General features: G+C 31.8%; 1 pseudogene across 1 annotated transcript in view; it reads left to right on the forward strand.

Annotated features, from left to right (window-relative positions):
- Window positions 1–24,696, forward strand: part of LOC143223889 (kalirin-like) — a 155,905-nt pseudogene that overhangs the window by 127,714 nt on the left and 3,495 nt on the right. Inside the window, exons 34-42 of the transcript XR_013013177.1 lie at window positions 3,260–3,391; window positions 3,736–3,900; window positions 4,246–4,342; window positions 5,814–5,865; window positions 8,799–8,947; window positions 11,689–11,827; window positions 12,098–12,276; window positions 14,176–14,404; window positions 18,689–18,763. The product of XR_013013177.1 is annotated as a kalirin-like (transcript). The remainder of the gene's footprint in view (window positions 1–3,259; window positions 3,392–3,735; window positions 3,901–4,245; window positions 4,343–5,813; window positions 5,866–8,798; window positions 8,948–11,688; window positions 11,828–12,097; window positions 12,277–14,175; window positions 14,405–18,688; window positions 18,764–24,696) is intronic.

Consider the following 24,696-nt stretch of genomic DNA (forward strand, 5'->3'; position numbering starts at 1 on the left):
TAACCATTTAAATTATTCTTGTAAATAAATCTGTAGATTAGTTCAACTGAATTATAGCTTGAAAAGAAATTTTGTAGACTGCTATAACTAACTAGCTGCTAGATTGTAAAGAAATGTATAGCTTAGTACAAATGACTAAATTATACCATGTAAAGAAATCTACAGATTTCTATAAATGATTAAATTACACCTTGTAAAGAGATTATAGACCAGTATAACTAACTAAATTGTACCCTTTAAAGAAATCTGTAAACAAGCAACCTAACTACATAATACCTTGTAAAGAAATCTATATACTAGTGTAACTGACTAAATAATACCATTAAATAAATCTGTAGACTTGTGTAAATGATTATGTAAAGAAATTGCTATAAACTAAAATAACTGAACAGTTATAGATTATAGACCAGTATAACTAACTAAATTGTACCCTTTAAAGAAATCTGTAAACAAGCAACCTAACTACATAATACCTTGTAAAGAAATCTATATACTAGTGTAACTGACTAAATAATACCATTAAATAAATCTGTAGACTTGTGTAAATGATTATGTAAAGAAATTGCTATAAACTAGAACAACTGAACAGTTTATATCTTGTAAGAAAAAAATGTGTATAGACTAGTATTGTAAATGACCCAAATTATACCATCTAAAGAAATTTATAAATTTCTATAAATGATTAAATTATACCTGTTAGAGATCTGTAAACTAATATAACTGACTAAATTATAATTTGTAAAGAAATCTATTGACAAGTATATATTTCTAGCTTTTACCTTGTAAGAAAATCTGTAGACTAAATAATACCTTGTAAAGAAATCATTACAGACTAGAATGAGTGACCAAATTATACATTTTACAGACATTTTTATTGACTGGTATAACTGAATAAATTATACTAACATTGCAGACTATATTCTACCCTATATAGAATTTTGTTTAAGAAGTTACTAAAATGAATAGTTTATATCATGTACAGAAATTGCCTTTATGACTGTTAATTGGTAAATGACAAGATGGTACACATAAAGTTATCATTTTAAATTATTTTAAAGAGAAATTAAATTTTAATGATGAAAGTGGTTTTGTATATGCTGATTTTTTAATAATATGCATTTCATACATTGCTCTCAAATGACCTCTAGGTGTGGATTTCTGTACATGGTGAGGGAACCTCTTAGAGAGGGTTCTGTTCTTTCAGTTTACCTCCTGGGATCGAAACATCCATCTACATGTTTGCTATGCATGGCAACACGTGAAGGGGAGGAGAGGATCGTGGGGGTTGAAGGGTCCAATCTTTTTACACTGATTTGGCCTTGAATTCCTGTAGACAGGTGGCCTTGGGGTGGCTCCCCAAAGTACCACTGTTGGATGTTCTCATCAAGTGTTGTGAACATTGTATCTGATGTTGGTGTTTGGGTATGGTGCTGACAGAAACCCTGGCATTACTATGGTGTCTTTGTTTGGCACTGTAGAGCGTCCCATGGTGGGTGGGATCAGTGGGCACTGAAATCTAGCTTCTTTATTATGGATACCTCTCTTTCTGACAAAATAAATAAAAATGAAAGAATTGAAAAAAACAACAGATCATTAGAAAATGATCATGCACGGACGACTGTTGTACACTCAATATTACAGCTAGATTCTGCACTTCAATTTCTGATTATCCATTCTTCATCTGAGAAATCTTTGGGACAGATGTCTCCATTTTTCATTCAGAAGGGATTAGAGGGACTTGCTGGCTCCCCAAAGTCAGTAAAGAAGTTGTGCTCTGGAGACATTTTGGTGGAAACATCTTCATCACAACATACCAAACTCCTCATGAAATCAAAAGCCATTGGGGATATACCCATTGAGGTTACTTGCCATGCAACTTTGAATTCTTCCAGAGGAGTTATGGTTGAGATGGATTTAAAGAACATACCCAAGTCAGAGACCCTTGCTGGTTTCTCCAGCCAAGGAGTGACTGTGGTGTGCCAAATCTTCACTCGTAAAGACGGAATTATGGACCCTACCAATGTTCTGATATTAATGTTTACATCACCACATGAATTGGGTCTATCTTTGGATGACATAGCACTATCCACAGATCAGGTCATCCCACCATGGCTAATTACTATCCAAAAATGTGACCTTTCTTTGCGTCATTTGAAGAAGGCAGATACTCCTGATTGGAAGTATCACCTTCTATTTGCTGAACATTTTTTGAACCATCCTTCCATTTCCATTTATACAGATGGTTTGAAATTAGGTGACTCTGTGGGCTGTGCCACTGTTTGCTGTGACTTGCTTGTTGCACACAGAATCCCATCTTCAGTTTCTGTGTTCACTGCTGAATTGTACACAATTTCTCTTACCCTGGATTATGTAGAAGCTATGTAGTACACAAACTGTACTATTTATGCCAATTCACTTTGCTCTCCATTAGCTTTTGAATCACTTAATGTCAGTTCTCATGCTATTCTCATCGATATTTAAAACTAACTGGCCCATTTCTCTCTACCATCTACTTCTGTCCAGTTTTTCTGGATACCAGGCTATGTTGATATTTGTGGGAACAAGCTTACTGATATGGCAGCTTAGTCAATCTGCTCTGGTACTACCACTGCCGTGCCTGTCCCATATGTGGACTATGGTCCTGTATTTAAGGCTCAGCTCCACGTCAGTTGGCAGTCAACTTGAAGTGAGCAACATGATAATGAGCTTTTCCAAATCAAATCTTCTATTGCTTTTTGACCATTTTGCTTCCATAAGGATTGGTCACAGTTTTTAACTCACCACTTTCTTTTATCTGGTACTGATGCACCAATGTGTTTTCTGTGGACATACATGTTACTGTCATGCTGTCGTTACGATTGAGAGTGATGGCACCATTTTAAACATATTTTTATGGTTGGTTTGCACTTGACATTGGTTGCCATTGGTGAGGGGGATAATGTCCACCTCAGTTGTGTTTTTAAATTTTTAAAGGTCATTGGTCTTTTAACTTTATTAAAGATTTTAATCCAAAAATTGGACTATGAACAATTTTATCATGATTCCTTTTTACATGTTTTTTGATTTTGCTTTTTACTGGCTGTTTGGCACATATATAGCCCAATTGCTTTGTGCCAATAAACACCAAACAACCGACAAACTCTCAAATGAAAAAAAGGAAAAACATTTATGATAATTCATGTTGTTGATCCCTAAATTTAGTGTAACTTAAATGGCATCTTTATTTATTAATGTTCAAGCATTTTTCTTATATCTTCAGGAAAGCCATCACCACCTGGAAAACCATATGTTGTTGAACTTAATGGTAACACTGTGTGTTTACAGTGGAGTCCCCCATTGTATTCTGGGAATTCTCCTCTGGTAGCCTACACACTTGAATACTCTCATTCAGGTAACTTGTAAGCTCTCTCGATGTATTATAAGCTTTCTTTGTGTTATTATATCCAGAAATTTAAAGATAGAAATAGTAGTTGTTTTTGTTTATACTGACCAATTATGTTTAAACATATTTTGAATGCTTTGTGTTATCTGTCTTTTGCTTCACATTATGTGCTTACAGTAAGCGGATTAAACTCTTTAAGTGTCTGCTATATAGGAGAATGTTTAACATACAAAAATAAAATGTGTATTTCATGTTTATGAAATGAAATGAAGTGTGTTACCTCTGAAGAAAGATTATCATTTTCATTTTTAATTTATCAAATATTAATTTACTTTTATATCTCTTTCTTTTAGATTCTATAGTGTGGAATGTTGCCATAGTCTATGCACCCAACTGTTCTCAGGTGTTGGAAAACTTGAATGAGGGACAGTTGTATCTCTTTCGTGTCACAGCTAACAATGAGGTTGGAATAAGTGACCCTGGACAGCAGTCTGACCCTGTCTATATCCCTGTGTCAGGTCTGTTCAAAATCTTTTATTAATCTACACTTCTTCAAGTTTTATTTTATGTACATTTTAATTGAAAAACAATTAACTTAGATAAAATAAACTTCAGTTATAATGAATTTGCAAGACAGTGAAGCATTTCTACATGTAATATGACAAGAAAATTTAGTTCATCAAATGAAGTACAAAAAGTATTTATTTTTACTTCGTTGTAATTATAAATTAACAAATCTTTTGTTACAAATACATAGCCAACAATTGCTCTTACTGTACACAAAATGAACAGTATGTTTAAAAAATCCACAAAAAACTTGATGATATATAATAGCAGCAGTTTTGGTTACTATACCTTCACAGAACCTAAAGGAAATTGTGTGATTCCAAGGAAGGATTCACGTGTCAGGTGGAAAGAAGACTTTCACAAAATTTATGATGAGTTGGAAGAGCTTGGTAGGTAAGTGAAAGATTAACTTGCAGTTAGTATTGTTTTATATTCCAGACATTGTTAGAAGGACTGCGTAGTAATACATTAAGAAACTAGTAGTATCTATTAGTATATATTATGTTCCAAAAGTAAATTATACCCTCTTCCTTTAAATTTTACTTTCACTAACAGCATTAGTTAGAATATTTAATAAATTTATTATTTTAAATCTTGCATTGTCAGCTTGGTATATAAATTGAGGACTTCAAAAATATGAGAACAATGTATTTAATTTGCTAAGGTTCATTACCAGGTTGATCTTTAGTTATAATCTGTTTAGGGAGCATGCTTTGATAACAGAAAATGAACACATCCAGTACACCCCTTTTCACAGATATTTGTTAGGTTTTTAGGTATGTATGGGCAGGGTTCTTTACAGTAGGTGTCAGTGTCATGTTTACAAAAATTTCAAAAATAAACAAACAACACACAGTCCACTTATTTAAAATAACTTATTAAAATAAATTAAACGTGTAAAATTTCAATTACACAGTTAATCCCCTTAGTTGTATCCAGAGCTTCAAATAATTCTCTTTATCAAAGTTCACACAGGTTAGTTCAGTTGTACTTTGTAATGCAGCTGACAAGACAGATTATTCTCCTTTGCTTTGTTATTACAATAAAGTCTGGGATAATTTCACTTGTCACACTAATAATTACTACAGGTGTATCTGGAACTTAAATAACTGTCTCTTTTCATCAAAAGACTACACAAGTTTGTTCAATTACTTTAGAACACAATTGATAGAACAAGTTATTCTTCTTTACTCTGTTGTTATGATACAGTCTGCAATAATTTTACCTAAAAAACACACAACAATATGCTCCTTATAGCTAAACTTACAAAAATACAGTTTAAGTCTTTTTAAATATTTTATTAAATTTGTCTCAACTTGAACTACAATTCAGATGCATAATTATAAATAGCCCAACTGAGGCTTAAAACTTTCCATGTAGTATGAGGTGTTATGATAAAATAATACTCAAGAAAAACTTAAAAGGCTCAAGTAACGTGATTGAAAAATGCAATAAATGCCAATTTATCACAGTCAAACTACACAACATGTGATTTACACAGTTGTGTAAACAAACCTGTGATAAACTATTGATTCTAAAAATAACTAAATTTTACACCTGAACTATACTAACATTTATGTATATTTAACAGTATCATATATTTAATGTTTTATTTTTGTTCATTCTAACTCTAGTGTTGCCCAATATCTTTTCTATCTTGATATGAGTTATCTGTGAAGCCACTTCATCTTCAGTTCACTGGATACTGGGCAGTTTGTTTAAATAAAAAAAATGTATATATAAACTACAAAATATTGTTCCATACTGATGAGGAGTGTTGTTAACATTTTTGTTCATTAAGCAAAACAGAGATTCTAAAATGTGTCCACAACCATAAGGTAAATTTTTATTGTTTATAATGCAGAGGACGTTTTGCTGTAGTAAAGAAGTGTGTCCACAAACTCTCTGGTTCCCAGGTAAATAAATAACAGGAAGTAACTGAGCAGTTAATAATCGTATTATAGCATGTATTTATTTATTATAACTCTTTCAGATATAAAACTCAAATAATGTAGAATTTTATTATAAGGTTTTGATTTCAAAACTGGAAATGTGGATTGTAAGGGTGTTTTAAGTGAAAGATTTGTTTATTTTAAGAATTAATGCCTAAGATAATAAAAAACAGAAGGTATTTTCCTCAAAACCATTTAATTTTCCAGAGTGAAATCAGATAGTCATGTTAAAGTAAGTTTGTGAGTTGTCTGAATTCAAAAACATCAGTGTTATATAAATGAAACTGTAACCACTTTTTTACAAAATATGTTAACCCTTTCTTGATGGCTCAAGAAATAAAGGTCTTGTCATCTTGATTGTTGACTTGCATTCAAAATTTTATTGAAATAATAATTTATGAATTAATCTTGGTAAGTTTGGTATCAAATTGATGATTATGATTTAAACTTTAATATTATATACAAGTTAATTTCTTAATTTAAAAGTAAATATTAAAGGAATATATTTAAATATAGATTTTAATGAGTTGTGGTTTGTTGAATGCAGCACTAGTTAAAATTAGATGTTTGTGATGTCAATTAACAAAAGTTTATAGTTTTGTACAAATTAGTAACTCTAATATTGAAAAGCTAGAATATAAAATAAAAACCTCATATTCAGTGATGTCAAGAAAACCTAGCTTGTAGAGAAATATATATGTAAAAACCTCATATCTTTTTATTTTGCTATGATATGGCTTATGTATTAAATCAATGAGATATATAAATGATCTATGTTTATAAACATAAGGTTTATAATTTTTTCATAGAACTATGAGTAAGGTAAAATACATTTAGTAATGGATAACACATTCCTTCCAAGTTATCCTTCAGCATCATATATTCAGTATTTCTGAGACATGGCTTACATTCTGAAGCTAACACAGTTGCCCTGTTCACCTCTTTTTTATTTATGGAAACCATATTCTTGCTTCAATATATGACATGTGAATTACCAGTCAGTAGTTTACAATCTCCACCTCTTGGTTGTCTCATTCATTTTAATCTGTTAAAAGAATACCATATTCTTTCAAACCATGATAGATATATTATATCTTTAGTCTGCTCTGAGATTCAAATTTTTTTTAACATAAATACATCTTAGTTATTAAGCTTTATAAATTATAATGGAATTTTGTGATATTGATATAGTAATTTATGAGTTTTTTTTGTTATTCAACTGTAAGTGTAAGACCTGAGAAAACATTTTGTTTCATATTCTCCACATGCAAAATTCTAAAAGTCTCTGCATCCCATGTCCAGGAGCAATCGAGTTCAAAAGTCGTAACTAGAAGAGATAATTGTTTGGATTTTCAAGGCAGCTGGTATGGGTATTAAAACTTTAATCAAAATAAAGCACAGAATAATATTTTGATCTTCTTAGGTTTTAATACCCATACCAGCCATCTTGACAATACATTTTTACTTCAAGGGGTTTTCTCATCATCATGAATTACTTCACCATAGCGATTATACAATAAGTGTAAGTCACTTGTGTTTCTTTGTGTATTGTGTTATTTGTTTAAACTCCGTTATGCCTGAACTTACCTATATTACGTCATTGTTAACCATATACTACTTATGCAATCCTAAAGAAACTAAGAAACATAAACCAAAAAATTATCATTAGAAGAAATTATGTTCCTTTCATCTAACAATGCTGAAAGGTAAAACTAATCTGTAATTTTGTGAAGATAAAACTATCCAAGAATTTTTAATTGTTAACCTGAAGATGATCTAAGGAGGTCTAAACATTGTTCTGTACTTTGTTTTAATTAAAGTTTTAATACCCATACCGGCCATCTTAAGAATACATTTTTACTTCAAGTGGGTTTCTCATCATCACAAGACAATTGTTTGCTTTTACTTCTTTACTTCATGTTCTATATTTTAAGGAAAATAAGTTTAATAATTTATTTCTAAACAGTAATAATCTATATACATATATAATATATAATAATTTAAATGTGACTGTGTATTACAAAATACTAGTGTACTAAAACATGTCTAAGACAGGGTCACTTTGTAAAGGTCAGTTTTATATTATTGTATACAGTAACTTGAGTGCTCATGCACCGTGTCATAGCAAATTATGTAATGTTAGTCAGGCACCATTGGAAGGTCAATGTAATAAAAAAAATAATAAATATATAATATCATGAGACATTTGTATTTTTGTGTTATAATTTTTTGTTGTCATTCTAGCACACAAAAAAATGAATAATTTATATATATATTTCTTAATTTTTTGTATGATAGCTACAGTGTTGGTCAAGTTGTTGACAGTCCCATAACAGACAAAATATAAAGTTTTACTGAAAACAAACATTTGAAACATATTTAATATGTTTTAGAGATTACACAAATAATATTTGAGATTTTTGGGACAAATAATAATTTTTTTAATCATAACACAAAATCACTTTCTACTCAGGCTAGTGACAAAACAGATTTGGTATTTTCACATACAAATCTGTAGTAAGAATACTTCATTAAAAATTCTGAAGTTTTGTGTACAAAAAACTTGTATCTTTATTGAAACTTTACCAGATCTTGTGAAGATACATATACCACATCAAAAGTTATAGTATCAGTACACATGCAAATGTGTGTATGAATTAAGCCCATTGAGAAAGGGTTAATACTCCTGAGTACATCTATTTATTAATATATGTATAAAGCTGTAATAAAATATTAAACACTGAACAATCAGAATGATAAAGAAAAATGATTTGAAAATTATAATATTTTCTGCTTTCATTTTCCATTTATTAACATTGGTGGATTTTTCTTTTTTTTTTGATAGAAAATAAAATTCAATAAAAGATGTTTAACAGCATTTTTATATTTTTTTATAGATTGTAGCTAAGTTTATTAGCAAAAAGAGGCAAGATCCGGAAACAGTAGAGAAGGAATTATTGATGTTGCGAGATCTTCACCATCATCAACTAGTGCCAGCACTTGACACTTACTACACGCTACAGCATTTTGTTTTGTTACTTCATCTGTAGGTGATTTATATTGTGTAATATCTGAACATTTATTTATTTTCCAGCCCTTTATTTTGTTGTTACATATGTAGGTAGCTTATGTTGTGTAATGTCTTACCACTATGTTTCTTAGCCCTTTGTTCTGATATTCCATCTGCAAGTGACTTATATTGTTAAGTGTTTCAGGTCTATTATATTTTCAGGCTCCTTTTTGCTTCCACTCAATCTGTAAGTTCTTCATCTTGTTAGCTGCCTTAACATTTACTAGTTTGCAGCATTTTGTTTTGTTGCTACGGCTGTAGGTTGTTTTTATTGTTAAATGTGTGAAACTTCACTTTCTTCTGGTATAACCATTGTAGTTTGTATTGAATGTTTGAAGATATAATACATGTTCCACAACTGTTACTATGTATTTAACTGGTTTATATTTTTAATTAGATGCACATTTACAATATCATTGTGTACTTCAGTATTTTATGTTATTGAACTCTTTAAAACTTACTGTGTGCTTTTGTTTTTTGTAACAAACAAAAATGATTTCTTTGTTATACAGCTCAACATTTACAACTGTTCATCCAAATGCCATTTTAACATTTGTGTGTGCTACTCTTTCTAGCATTTTATTAAACTGTGTAATCCTCTACAGTTATGCACTTGCAGCATTTCACACATTACTTTTTGTGTGTTTTTGTAGAGCAAGGTAAATGTTTTTACAATAAAGAATGTTTTAGCATAAAAGTGTTCTGTACTATAAAAAACAACAACATATATATGTGATAATAATAGCACCAAAGATTGAAATGGCATACATGTTCTAAAAACTAATTTACTTTTGTAAAAGCTGTAAAATGTAATAAAAAAGTATGTGTGTTAAGCTTGTGTACTTGTGTAATATGTCTAAATTTTATCTGAGTTTACCATGATGCAACACGTAGATCTATGTAACTTTAGTACACTCGCTGTGTGCAAACATGTATGATCTTCATTTTCCTTATGCAAACTTTATAAGAATCAAACTTAAATTGTTGTTTATAAATGTATCTTATCAAAAACACCTTAGGTATGAAAAGAAAAAAGTATGGCCAAAAAAGGATTTACTGTGTGACTTAAAGGAGTGAAATAAAATTCCTTTATGTATCAATTCTGTAAGTGTAGCTACTGTATACTTTATGGCTTCAATTTATTTTCACATCTAAGTGTTTTTTATTAGATATCATGACTTTTTTTGTCCAACCACAATGAGTAAGAAAGTGACAGTTGATAGTAACCCATGTTAGCTTTAGGATCACAACCCTATTATTTGGAACAGACCTTTATTTTATAGAACCAGCTGGATTCTTTAAGATATAAAGTGGTAGTTTTCCATCTTTAAAACAGTGTTAATAGCTTCCTTTATAGTAATGGCATGGAATTTAGGTTAACAATTTTTTGTCATCACCCCACGCAATCTATACAGCTGCATCAAGCATCATTATTTATACTAATTGCGTAAGCTAATATCACATTATGCTAAATGCTGGTTAATTAGAATAATTGCTAGAAAGTTTGTAAATTTGAACTGAAAAGTTGAATTAGATACTGCTAATCTAGTTTACTTGGCATAAACAATAGTTTTTTTTATCTGCTCAAAATCAGCTGTCTTTAATCTGAATAACAAAATCTGAAAACCATCTACTTTTGCTCTTAGGTGAAGCTGTTGTAAATCTGTTAGACTTATAGTTCACAAGACTTTTGAGTAGATGTAATTGAGAATTTTTGTCAAATTTGAGTGGTTTTTGAACATTTGTAGATGTGGCATATATTTACCCCAAATAACGCTCCTAATTGTAGGTGGAAAAGATCTGTTAGTGTGCGAAATATGAAAAAAATTCATGAAAGTGTATTTTTCTATCAAATAAAGTTTCTATACTTTTGATACAAAGAAGAAAAAAAAAGAAGAGAAAACTCAATCAGAATTTGAGACGTTATATCTCCATGTATGTCTTAAAATTTGGTACATGAAGTAAGAATCCAGTAGAGCACATTTACTCAAAACAGGTGATAGTTTGGATTTTTAGTCTGAAATACAGAAGGTTGAAAATTTCTAAACTGTTACTTCTCTTAATAACACATGTGTCCTGCAACAGGTTGTTTTAAATGCTTGTTTTTAACTATATCTCATGTTACCTTTTTTTTATATTTTCTTATTTATATTGAGCTTGTCTCCACATTTTATTAATAATTTTTCTTGCTGTGCATGAATATATATAACAAACTTTTGTTATGTTCAAATCTTACATAATCATATCATATCATTGTCACAACTAATGGCAAAAGCAGTTTGACAATTAAGGAGTGGATTTTTACTAAAATTCCAACCACAACTAAGTGAATAACAAATTTTTTAAAGTTTTTTTAAACTGTAAGACAGTTACTTACTATCTGTATATTTTACATAATTTCCTATTGTTAACTTTATGTAATCTACTATGTATGAAAGTCATACATAAATTAGTTATAGATGATGCATAGTACCCTATTTAATGTATAACATTAAATACTGAATTATGTGTACCATAAAGAAACATCAAATTATTACATGACTTTATGAAATGTTCACTTATGTTAAACACTTTCACATGCTGTACATACTAGATTTAAATTTTACTCAACTTATTGTGGTAGAAGTGAAATTTATGCTAATAAAACCTACAGTGCTGTGTTATTCCTTGTTTTGGTACAGAATTTAATATGAAACTGAATAATTTGTATGTCATAGAATCCAAGGTCCACAGCTATTTGAATATATTTGTGACAAGACCAGTTACGATGAAACAACAGTTTGTATGTTTATGCGCCAGTTAGTAGAAGTAGTAAGATATCTTCATCAAAAAGTTATTGTTCATTTGGATATTAAGGTATGTCTTGAAAAATGTTGCATATGCAGTTTTACTGACAAAATATTATGTAACAGAAATGTGATATTAATGAGTAGAATCACAAGCTATCTAATATAGTCTTTTTTTCAATTTTATAAAATTTGAGCTCTTGAAGAAAAGTTTCATCATATTTATGAAAGTGTATTTTATTCTTTCTAATGAAGGATATAAACATTTGTGTTTTTTAAGTAGTATCTGGAAACTGCAAAACAGATGTATCATTATTACATACATACATTATTTTTACAGCCAGAAAATCTGATGGTGGATACCCAGCAGTTATCTCCATGTTTAAAGCTAATCGACTTTGGTGATGCTCACATCCTTGATAGTTGCAGCAAATATTTCCATACACTTTTGGGAAATCCAGAGTTTGCTGCACCAGAGGTTATTTCAGGACAACCTGTCTCCCACTATACTGACATCTGGTGAGTAAAAATTAGTCAAAACTTATGAAAAATATTTGCAAATAAATAATTAGTACTATGTGGTAGTGCTTCATTTGAGTGACCAAAATATTTGTTTACATCCTAGGCAGACTATATTTTCTGTGCTTCACATATATCCAGGCAACTTAAAAATTAAATCAAGAATATGCATTCATGACATTAAATTGATAAGACTCTCATATTTTTTGAATACTTAATTCCCTTGATCATAAATTTCTGTTTTTCATTCCTTCAACCTGTTGTATGCAGTTTACTTTCATATATTGGGCAATTTTAATGTTTTTAGGTGGATTCATTTTATTTGTATTTTCTTCTTGTATTCTTTTTGAGGAATAGCAAAAGCAAATGTTGATCAATTTTAATAAGCTTTTATTTAATATATCGATTTCAGATGTTTAGAAGTGAGTAGTTTTTCGAGATTTGCGACTGTAATGTAAATAACTTTCACGTATCAGCCCCCAAATATAGTCTCCCATCATGTTTTCATTATTTGCCCCTTGGAAGCAGAATTCAAAGTCCAGTATATCTTGGTGGAAGCACTTGCCTTGCTCCTCTGAGTATGGTCCCATGTTCTCCTTGAATTTATCAAGATGAGCATCAAGGGTATGGACTTTCAGAGACATCCTGCAGCCCATTTTGCTGTAATTCTTCACCCGAGCCTCAACCAGTTCCACATAATTGTTGGCCTTGTGACTGCCCAAGAAGCCCCAAACCACTGCGACAAAGCTGCCCCAAGTTTTTTTTTTACATTCCTACTCAGCTTAGGGAATTCTGTGCACTCTTTATTTAGGATCTTTATTTGTGGTCCAACAAAGACACCAGCTTTGACCTTTGCCTTATACAGCTTAGGGAAGAAATCTCGAAGGTACTTGAAGGCTGCAGACTCCTTATCAAGAGCTGTGACAAATTGTTTCATAAGACCCAATTTTATGTGTAATGGTGTGAACAACACCTTCTGGAGGTCCACTAGTAGCTCACACTTGACATTGTGCCACTCCACAAAGAACTTGGTCTGTCGATTGTCCCTGCTATCCTAAAAGCAAAGGTAACAGGGAAACTTGGTAAAGCCTCCTTGGATAGGTCTACGTGTTCACTTAGGCAGCTAGAACTAAAATGAAGTGATGAGTATTGAGCTCCTGTATATATATTACTATGGAAAGTTCTAGAAAATTCTAAAAGGTTCTTGAAAATTCTTGTAAGTTCGAGAAAATTCTCTATCAGTTACTTCATTCAACACTGAATTTACCTGGAATATTCTGGAAAATGTGTAAATTTGAAAATTTCATTACCCAGGTCACAAAAGCAAAGTTTGAAGAGAAAAATAGGTCTTTTCCATTTACTTTAGGCATAAGCAATTGGGAAAAGACATCTTCTGCCCAGAAACAAGAAAAAGTAAACATTTTGTTACATAGTGTAATATATCTTTACAACTGTCACCATGATGTTTGGAATCATTTGTTTTCTTTTGTGAATTGGCAGAAAGATCCAATAAAAGTTCCTGAAAATAAGAAGGTGTTAAAAAGGTAAATGGAAAGATGGTAGAACAAATTTTGAAATATAAATAGCCTGTTTAATATGAGATTATTAAGGGACAACTCCCTTAATTTATTCATTGCTAAAATTAATACACATTAGCTATATAAAAACTCAACTAGTTTTGACTTGCTTACATTAAGGGCATCTCTAAGTGTTAGCATCTTGAACCAATTTCTAAATGAAACTATTACAAGCATTATAATAATTTTAAATTAAAGTTTTCTCTAGAATTTTCCTGCATTATGTCACAGATTTGTACGACAGATTTGATTTTGTTGTATTTTACTCCATTAGAAAAGATGCCGTATCTTAATTAATGTGAATGAATGTTTGATCCTATAGGAGTGTAGGTGTGGTATTGTACGTCTTTCTCAGTGGAGTCTCTCCTTTTATGGAGGAAGGAGATGAAGAAACATGTTCTAACATTCTCAGAAATGATTTTTCCTTCCCAAACCATTATTTTGCTCATGTCACTAGAGAAGCAAGACATCTGATTAGCCAATTACTAATTAAGGAACCTCATCGAAGATTATCTTCAGAAGAGATTTTACAAAATGTCTGGTTACGTCAGGTTAGCTTTACTATATTTGCTATCCATTTCTTAACTTATAACTTTTTTGGTAAGCTGTATGGTTTTTAGGCTGTAACTAATTTATGTATATTCGTATATTATGTTGTATATTCAAGTTTTAATGTTAACTGGAGTGTTAACAAGAATTTTTTTTCCACATTTGTAGAGAAAAACAGTTTTGTTTACTTAAAAATTTTGCCTGTTCATCAAGAATAATTTTAATTCAAAGGTTGAATTTTATTCCTTATTTGTGGGAAAAACTAAGAATGAGTGTCATGATCCTCTCTGGGAAAGTGCTGATATTGATAGGAGGGGTCACTCTGAAGAGCGTATGCTCCCTGATCACAACCTTTCTCTTTTCAACACTGGTTTTTCTTCTTAGTTTCATGCACCTAGTCAGTCCTTTACTGCTATTGAACTCTGAATTTGCTCCCCCTTCATTATTCTCACATTTTTCATGGAGGGTTCACAATAATCAATGAGGCAGTAATCATTTTTCTATAATTTTGAGAGAGACTGGCCGTGGTCGATGCCACCTGACCAACATGCCCTGGTGGAAGCTGGATCAAGTAAACTGACCCTCTTTCACTGCTCTTGCAGAACTTGATCTTGCCATCATCTGTAAGTCATCAATAGACGACTGTATGGCAGCAGCAACTGACTGTATTATACAAGCAGCTGCTCAATGTATTCCTAAAACCTTGACACAATATCCTCGTCTGTGGTGGAATCCTGCCTGCCACATGGCATGGAAGGATAAAAAACGGAAAGCTCAAAAATGGGCCTGGGATACTTTCCATACTTTATTGCACACTCTCGAACCACATCGCTTTCCAGCAGGTACTTGCACATGCTTGGTGGGTAAGACGTTAAAGCCAGAAGGAATCTTGGATTAAATTCACAAGTGGCATATCTTCTACCACCAATTCTAAAGTCATATGGGACAAGATTCGAAAGGTCAGTGGGCAATATAATTCTGTCTCCCTTTTCCTGGTGGCCAGGAAGTAGCTGATGCCTGGAGCATTGCCGATACTCTAGGTGAAAGCTTTTGCCAGGCATCTAGCACTTCTGCTTCTTCCTCCACCTACTTAACCATCAAACTTCAGGCAGAGCGATCACCTCTTTTCTTTCGAGCTGATTGTCTCTATGACTGTAATTGTTCCTTTACACTGGTGGAACTCAGACTTGCCCTTCATTAGTCTGGCAGTACATCGGTTGGACCTGATGATGTATACCATGAAATGCTGTGCCATCTATCTCTTGCTTCCCTTGCTATTCTTTTTATTGTTTTTAACTGGACCTGGCAGGAGAATATTTTTCCTGATGCCTGGTGCCAGCCTATTGTCTTATCTTTCTCTAAGCCTTGGAGGGATCACCAAGATTCCTTCAAACTACCATTCCAATTGCTTTGATGAGCTGTCCCTGTAAGACCTTAGAGTGGATGGTTAATGCTCATCTTGTTTGGTTCCTCGAATTAAACAACGTCCTCTCGCCCACGCAGTGTGGGTTTCAACGACAGTGCTCCACAACGGACAACCTGATTCGACTTGAAACGTTAATCAGAGAAGCCTTTCTCAAAAGACAATATCTTGTATCAATATTCTTTGACGTTGAAAAGGCTTATGATACAACATGGGGTATGTCATTTTGCAAGACCTCCATATATATGGGTTACGTGGCCATTTGGCCATTATTATTACCAATTTTAAATGGACAGGAGATATCAAGTTTGTGTGGGTTTGACACTTTCCCATTCTTTTCTACAGGAACTTGGAGTCCCTCTGGGCTATGTTTTGAATGTCACACTTTTCTGTATAAAAATTAATGCCATCACCTGAACAACTCCCTTTCACTGTTGCAGACGGACTCTATGTCGACGACTTTCATGTCTCGTGTCAGTCCTCAAACATGAGATATACTGAGTGGCAGCAACAGACTGTTCTCAATCATTTATTGAAATGGACCACTGGAAATGGTTTTAACTTCTCTTACTCTAAATCTGATTTAGCCAATCATCTAGCCAATTTAAAACAATCATCTTACTAGTTGATTGTTGGTGAAGTTCTACTTCCCGTTGTCCCTTAGACAAAGTTCTTGGAGCTTACCTTTGACCGTAAGCTGACCTTTATACTACACATCAAGCAGCTATGGGTGAAATGTACAAGAGCACTGAACATCCTCTGTGTCCTCTCTTCCACCACTTAGGGAACAAATAGATGTTTTATGCTAAAGGTACATCATAATCTTATTCGATTAAAACTCATGCTGTTTGGAACTGTCTTTACTATATGCTTTGAAACTTCATTCCTTCCCAAAACATCCCACCTGGGGTTGTGTTTTCCTTCCTTGGTGGGCCATACTTTCTCAGAACAGATGATCTGCCATTGCTTCTTTGGGCCTTCCTATCCAGGCACAGTTGGATGAATTGGGTCTGTCCTTGGATAACATTGCTGTACCAACTGCTTCAGCCCATCCCACCATGGCTTCTTACAGTCCTCAGATGTGATCTTCTTTAAGTTATCTGAGAAAAGCAGACACTCCCAATTAGAAGTACTGTCTATTATTTGCTGAATGTCTTTTGAACCATCCTTCCATTTCTATTTATACAGATGGTTCAAATTCAGGTGACTGTGTGTGCTCTGCCATGGTTTGTTGTGGTTCAGCAGTTGTGTGTAGAATCCCCTCTACAGCTTCTGTGTTCATTCACTGCTGAACTGTGGGCCATTTCTTTTGCCCTGGATCACGTAGAAGCTAAGTAGTACTCAAACTGCACTATTTATACTGACTCGCTTAGTTCTCTGCTGGCCCTAGAATCACTTCACATTAGTTCTTACCCTGTTCTTGACGATATTCAAAACCGACTGGTCCATTTCTCTGTAACATCTACCTCTATTCAGTTTTTATGGATGCCAGGCCATGTTGGTATTCACAGAATGGGCTCGCAGACACTGCAGCTAAAACTTTCTGCTCTGGCACTATCACTGCTCTTCCTGTTCCATACATGAACTATGGTCCTGTATTCAAGGCTCAGCTCAGTGCCAGTTGGCAGTTGATTTGGAGTGAGCAATGTGAAAAAAAGCTTTTCCAAATAAAACCCTCTATTGGACTTTGGCTTCTTGCTTCTGTAAAGATCAGAAAGAGGAAGTTTTTCTAACTTGACTATGTATTGGTCACAGTTTTTAACTCATTGTTTATTTTTATGTGGGACTGATGGCACCAATGTGTTGTCTGTGTAAGACTCAGGTCACAATAAGCACATTTTACTGTATTGCCGTCATTATCACTCTCAATGACGGCACCAGTTTAAACATCTTTTGTCCCAAGGTTTATCTGTAACATTAGACAGTGTTATTGGCAATGGTGACACTGTCCACCTTAGAAATGTTTTTAGTTTTTAAAGGCCATTAATCTTTTTAATGTTATTTACATTTTTTTTTAAATTTATACATTAGACTTTCTTTAAAATGTAATTCCCTTTTAAGAAACAAAGTACATTTAGTTCGATTTAGAAAATTAGAGAATGGCTGTTAACATCAAATAACTTGAAACCGGGACTGGAAAGGCTAACTTCAGGTGACTTATGCTGCTGTTTGAACTGCCTGTTAGTCATCCTGGCAAGTTATAGTAATTAAAATTTTGCTACAAGTCTTTTAAAACTTGTATTACTTTACTTTCTGAAAGTGGCCATAATGCCAAATAACTTGAAACCAGGACTGGAAAGGCCAACTTCAGTTAACTAATGCTGTTTTTTGAACTTACCCGTTAGTCACCCTGGCAAGTTGTGATAATTACAGTTATGCTACAGTAAGTCCTTTACAACTTGTATTACTGTAGTTTTTTTCTTACCACTGTAGACTAGATGTAAAAATTGGATTTAATACTATATTTTCTTTTAATTTAAAAATTAAAGTTGTCTTTGTTTTACTGTAATTTCCATTTATGAATTTTAATAATTTTACTAGATAGCCTAGTTGCTTTGCACCATAAATTACCAAACCAACCAACCAAACATAACTTTTCATGTATGAATAACTACGAAATGAGGTACTTGTATTCTTTCAGAGATTATTGTGGCATAATACCATTGTTGTCAGTTTATCTTTTTCTCATATAAGTAATTCCATTTTTATCAATAGTAGAAGTGTAATAACATTATTGTTAAAACAGATTCACTGAGGTTGATTCTTATTGAGTTTTATTTGGATGTGCATGCAAGAATAAGAGAGGTTTTAATACCTGTTTACAAAATTCAAGTGAATCCATATTTTTCTTTTTTAATTTTAGGGTGGATATCGCTCACCTAATCAGGTACTGTCAACTGCTCGTTTATCCACTTTTGTGGAAAGACGACGTCATGTGGTAAGTGACACATAATTGGGATCTCTATTATGTAATAAAATTGTTTTCATGACAGCACAAATCCTTTGTCACAAAAGAAAATACTAAATGTACAAACTTTTTATTGTTGGTTTCAACACTAATTATATTTGTGTTATTTATTCAAAACTTGAAAGATATTTGACTTAAAGTGCATGTGGTTTCTTAAGATGAAATGCCATGCTCACTTCTTTCTGGTTTAGACAGAAATTTTGCAAATATTTATACTAGGGCACAAAAGTATTGATATTGGGTTTGTTTTTTTAGAATTGCTTTCACTCTTAATAATAATTATCAAGGACATAACCAGTTAAGGTAGTGTCATATTGTTTGTTGATTTTTGAAGTCTTGCTTTCTTTACTGTGCATTCTAGATCTACAATATGCTTGTCTATCTGTTAAACATATATAATAATTCAGTAGTTACAAAGCCTATAAATACATTAATAGGGAATAAGGAGCTTTTTGGTAAGCACTGTAAAACAATAGTGATGAAATTAACATAAACCAAAGTTTTTCCATTACTAGTTCTTGTCATCATTAAGATTCAACAAATAATCAGTGGCTATAGCATCAAAACAGTTTGGGAATATTCCACCTATCAGATAATAAGGAAAATCAGTTAAGGGTTAGGAGCTGATTGTTTGAGCCCACAGTGTCTCAACTTCTACTGTCATTAAAAAAAAAAAAAATTGTGACAGGTATTTAGTTTTTAAAGGAAAGATCTTTCACTTTCTTAAACTAGAGTGTTTGGAGATATTGTTATCCTCCTTCACTCTACTCTCTTAAAGGAAGGATTTTGGTTAAGTTGTGGGATTTAGAGAAATTTTAGACTTGATAAATGTCTGGTGGTTGATTTGTAATGAGAATGAGGACCAAGGCCTGTGACGATGACTATATTAGTGATGACCTTGAAAAGAAGAAACAAGGCGACAGTGTTTGACATGGCATATCTGAGCAAGTTGCCCTGTTTACAGGGTCACATAGTGGCTGGGCTCCATAAATCAAATGTCATGGTGGGGAACATAGGATCCTAGAGTGCCACAAAATGTGATGTTGGAGGAAACAGGGATCTCTGAGTAAACTCATCATAGGACAGGCACCGAATTATCTACCTGTCTTGTGCCCAGAACTGAAGATGAAACAAACATACATAAATTGGAAGAACTTAGTGGTATTATTGAGTTTCTTTCATGGTTAAGTATTCATTGTAAGAGGATATTGTTTTGTATGATGCATTTGTCATGGTGTGAAGTGTGGCAGTTGAGGATTTTCTATGGGCTGCTTCATTCTAGTATTGGAATCCTAAGGAAATTAGTCTATTGTTTATTATTTGTATATTGCCCAATTTGTGTAAGCAACTCATTGGAGTAAAGTTTAGAAATGTTAAAGCTAGTTTAAGAACTCTGTTCTGTTGTACTTGTAACGTGTATTTAATTCTGTTGGGCATATTGAAGGTGACTAGGCATCCATGCTCAGTTAGGGGATGTACATAGACTGAGTAGATTTTCATTATTGTTTTGGATTTGCTACCTTTATTTATTCCTGCTTTTAGTCTTAAGTATGCAGCATGTCTGCTGATGGGTTTGTGTATGTGCTTGAAATGTTCAGCCTGTGTATGATGGCTGTCAAAGTTATAACCTAGAAACTTAACTGTTAGGCACAGTTTTATTTCATTATTGTTTAATTTGATTTTAACATTTTTGAAGTGTTTGTTTAGGCTATGTTGTGTAAAGGATGTACTGTTTTGTATTTATTTTACAATCTGTTTATTACAGCTTAATAGATCTTTAGAAATGCGTATGTGTATTGCAAAAACCCTACCTATTCTCTAAATTTGTATAAGTTTATCAAGTATAAGAATCAATAATGTATATACCAGCATAAATACCAGTATTGTTGGGTCAACTGAACTTTTGAAAACTTCCCTTAAACATTATAAATCAGTACACCGAGAAACAGTTTAATGATATTGTTGATACAGTTTGCTACAGTTCGTATATAGTATAAGCCTTGGAAGCTATAATTGTTAAAAATGCTTATTAAGTAGAAAACTGCAGAAATTTGACTAGGAATGTTTGTAAATTTCAAACATTACAAACTTCAGACATCAGTATTTCTGTGAGGACATTAGATATTTATGTTGGGAAGAAACTTGTATATGAAGGAGCTAGCTTCCTTCTCATTGAGAGGAGTGTACCAGTGTATCAGCAAAGAATTAATTTGCTCCTCATGACCTCATGAACAATTGATAAAATATTTAGTTCTAGACCACAGTATTGTTTATAAGTTTGTAAAACTCTTGTATATAAACCACTATTTGTAATAATCATTATTATCAATTATATTATTATTGGTATATTAAAATATATTTGTGTTAAGAAAGAAAAATTGTGTGTATCAGTCTTGTTAGCAGATATAAATGTATTATGTATCAACATTTAATTAACTTTTAAATTAAAATTTTTAGCTCTTTGCAATCATAATATGTAACATACGTAACATAGAAAATTGGGGTTCATCTGGGATAAATTACAATATGTGGTATAGTAAACTGGGGGCTCATGGCCGAGATTTGAATCATAGACAAAATTTGATCATGTCTGATTATCAAGGTTTTCTTGAATCACCCTTCCTTGAACAACTATTAAGTTATAACAAAAGTGAATTACTTGAAACTGCCAAAATTTAAAATTAGAAGCTACTAAATCAGTGAGAAAAAATGAATTAAAAACATTTAAATATTAGTCAATGATAATTTATTGTCTGAGGAATCATAAGGGAAGTACACTAGTGTTTCCACTAATCAATTAGAGTTGAGTGATAAGTTGAAAGTTCAGTATGATCATTAGGTTATTTGTTTTGATTTTGTTATGTTCTGTCATGATTTTTGAAATTGTACAATTCCTTGAAGTGCATTGTTGTCACACACACACACATATGTATAAAATATCTTGGTTAAAAATGGCCTAACACCAATTTTTAATATGCTAAGGATGGAGGTGTAATTAACTTCCTATTATGTATTTATGTTTGCCATATGTGTTTGTTTCAGTTTAACACTTTCACGAAAGGCTTCATATAAAATACAGATGTTTGGCTACACATTTGGACATGCTAAGTATTTGCACTATAACTTTTGATACAGTGTGAGTGTATCTTAACAAAATTTGGTAGACTTTTAGTAAAAGGTTACAAGTATTTTGTATACAAAAAATCAGTTTTTTTAATGAAATATTTTTACTAAAGATTTGTTTGTGAAAATATCGAATCTATTTTATTACTAGTCTAAGTGTAAAGTGATTTCATGTTATGATTAAGAAAACTTTTCTTCATCCCACAAATCTCAAGTATTATTTGTATAATCTTTAAAACCTCCTAATTACATTTCAAATGTTTTTTTTAATAAGACTTTATATTTTATGTTATTTTCTATGCTCTATGTGTGGTCCGTCATTTGACCAATCTTGTAACCATCATAAAGAAATGATAAAATAAATATAATTTATACTTTTATTGTGCTAAAATGACTACATATTATAACAAGAAAATACAAGTAGTGAAAGTAGCTTAAGTCTTATAAAGATATATATATTTCATTATATTGACCTTCCATTCATGCCTAACTAACATTACATAACTTGCATTGATAAGGTGCACATGCATTCATGTTACATATTGAATAATATAAAACTGACCTTTTGTCTTCCCTGTCTTGGCTGTGTTTTAGTGGACTAGTGTTTTGTAATATGCAGTCACATTTCATTCACACACACACACACATACATAAATTATTACTTTTTACAAATAAATTATTAAACTTATTTTTCTTAAAATATATAACAAGAAATAAAGCAAACAGTTGACTCTTCTATGTTCTTTGAACTGAGTTGCTGCTGAAAATAGGTTGTTAAGCCTTTTAAAATTTTGCATGTATTAAATATCAAACAAAATTTGTTTTTAGGTTTTATATACATAGTTGAATAACCAAAAAAATCGTAAATAACTATACTGATACCATAGAATTTTGCTAATTTATTGTATTAAGCTAAGTGACTAAGATGTATTTACATTAAAATAATATGAAACTTTGAGCAGACTAAAGACACAAAATACTTTCTTGAACTCTTGATTCAAAAGAAAGTGGTAGTCTTTTTTATAGATTAAAATAGCTGAGAAAACCACAAGGAGGACATTCTAAGCTGTCAGTTGATTATTCACATCTAATGTACTGAAGTAAATGTATATAAGGGACTGTTGTCAAAAATGAAAAGAAGTGAATGGGACCAATGTGTTTGGTTCAGTACATAAACTGTATCTCAGCAAAGTAAAAAAATATGGGATTCTTATTTTATATTCTAGCTTGTTCATATTAGTAATTTGAGTCCTAATTTCTATAAAACTATATATAGGTATATATACTTAGTATTTTGACATTACAAACATCTAATTTTAAACATGACTGACTAAGATCTATATTTGGATGTGCTCTTTTAATATTTACTTTTAAGTTAAGAATTTAATTCATATATAATATTACAGTTACAGTTACAATCTACAACTTGATACCAAACTATTGAGATAAATTTATAAAATAGTAGTTCAATAAAATTTAAATGCAAATAAACAGATGTGATATTTAAAAATTTATGTGTGTTGTGAAAGTCCTGCCTGTTCTCTAAATTTGTAGAAGATTCTCAAGTGTGAGAATCAGCAAAACTTAAATACCAGTATTGTTGGTCCAATTGAACTTTCGAGAACTTCACCTAAAGGTTATAAATCAATGCTCCAAGAGACACTTTAATAATGTTGGTTTGCTACAGTTTGTATACTATAAATCTTGGAAGCTATAATTGTGATAAATGCTTGTTAATTGGAAACCTACAGATATTTAACAAGGAACATTTATAGATTTCAGTCATTACAAACTTCAGTGAATTAGCTTTGGATGTTAGTATTTCTTCAAGAACATTAGATATTTTTGTTGGGAAAAAACTGGCATGTGAAGAAGCTAGCTTTCTTCCCATCAAGAGAATTGTATACATGTGTGAACACTAGAATTAATTTGCTCCTTATGAACAGTTTATAAAATATTCACTTGCAGACATGACAGAAGACACAGTATTGTTTGTTTGTAAAACTCTTGTATATAAACCATTATTTGTAATAAGTAGTTGTAATAAAAAATATTATAAATTAATTTGTTTGTGTATTAATATATTTTGTGTTAATAAAGAAAATTGTGTGTATCAATGTTGTTGGCAAATGTCAGAAATTTGATAGGTATCAACATTAACTTCTAAATTAAAATTAAAATTTCCAGCTATTTGAATTTGGAATATATTAAGGTGTATAACATAATAAATCAGAAACTTGTCCTAACTAAATTTTAATATTTAACAATTGGAATATAATTTCTGTTGTTTTGAGTGGGTTAAGAATTACACAAGTTTTTACACCAGTTAACTAGAACATTAATGGAATCTTGGATTCCTAACTCCTATTAGAAGGTTTGTGAAGTGCTCCAAACAGTTAGACAAAATTGGTATATTTTGAGAAATATGTATATGTTAGGTTTTGAAAGAATATAAATAAGTGGTGAGAAAATAGAGCCTTGAGAGGCTCTTGCTGTGATGTTAAATGGGTTTGTATGGTGTTATTAACTTTGACAGAGGCTATTTGATCACTTAGGAAATTGGATGTCCATCTGAGGATTGTGTCATTTAGTTTCCTATTAAGAAAACAGTGTCTAAGGGTGTTTTGTCATACAGAGTTGCAGGGTTTTTTTTACATCTTGGAATACAGCTATAGTAGCTTGGTTATTATTAAATGCTTTGTAGATGGATTTGGTTAATCTATTTAAGTTGTCTACAGTTTTTCTACCTTTATGGAGAAGTTTAGAATGTTTAATAGTAG

Source organism: Tachypleus tridentatus, chromosome 8 (genome assembly GCF_004210375.1).
Source record: "Tachypleus tridentatus isolate NWPU-2018 chromosome 8, ASM421037v1, whole genome shotgun sequence".
Taxonomy (NCBI): domain Eukaryota; kingdom Metazoa; phylum Arthropoda; class Merostomata; order Xiphosura; family Limulidae; genus Tachypleus; species Tachypleus tridentatus.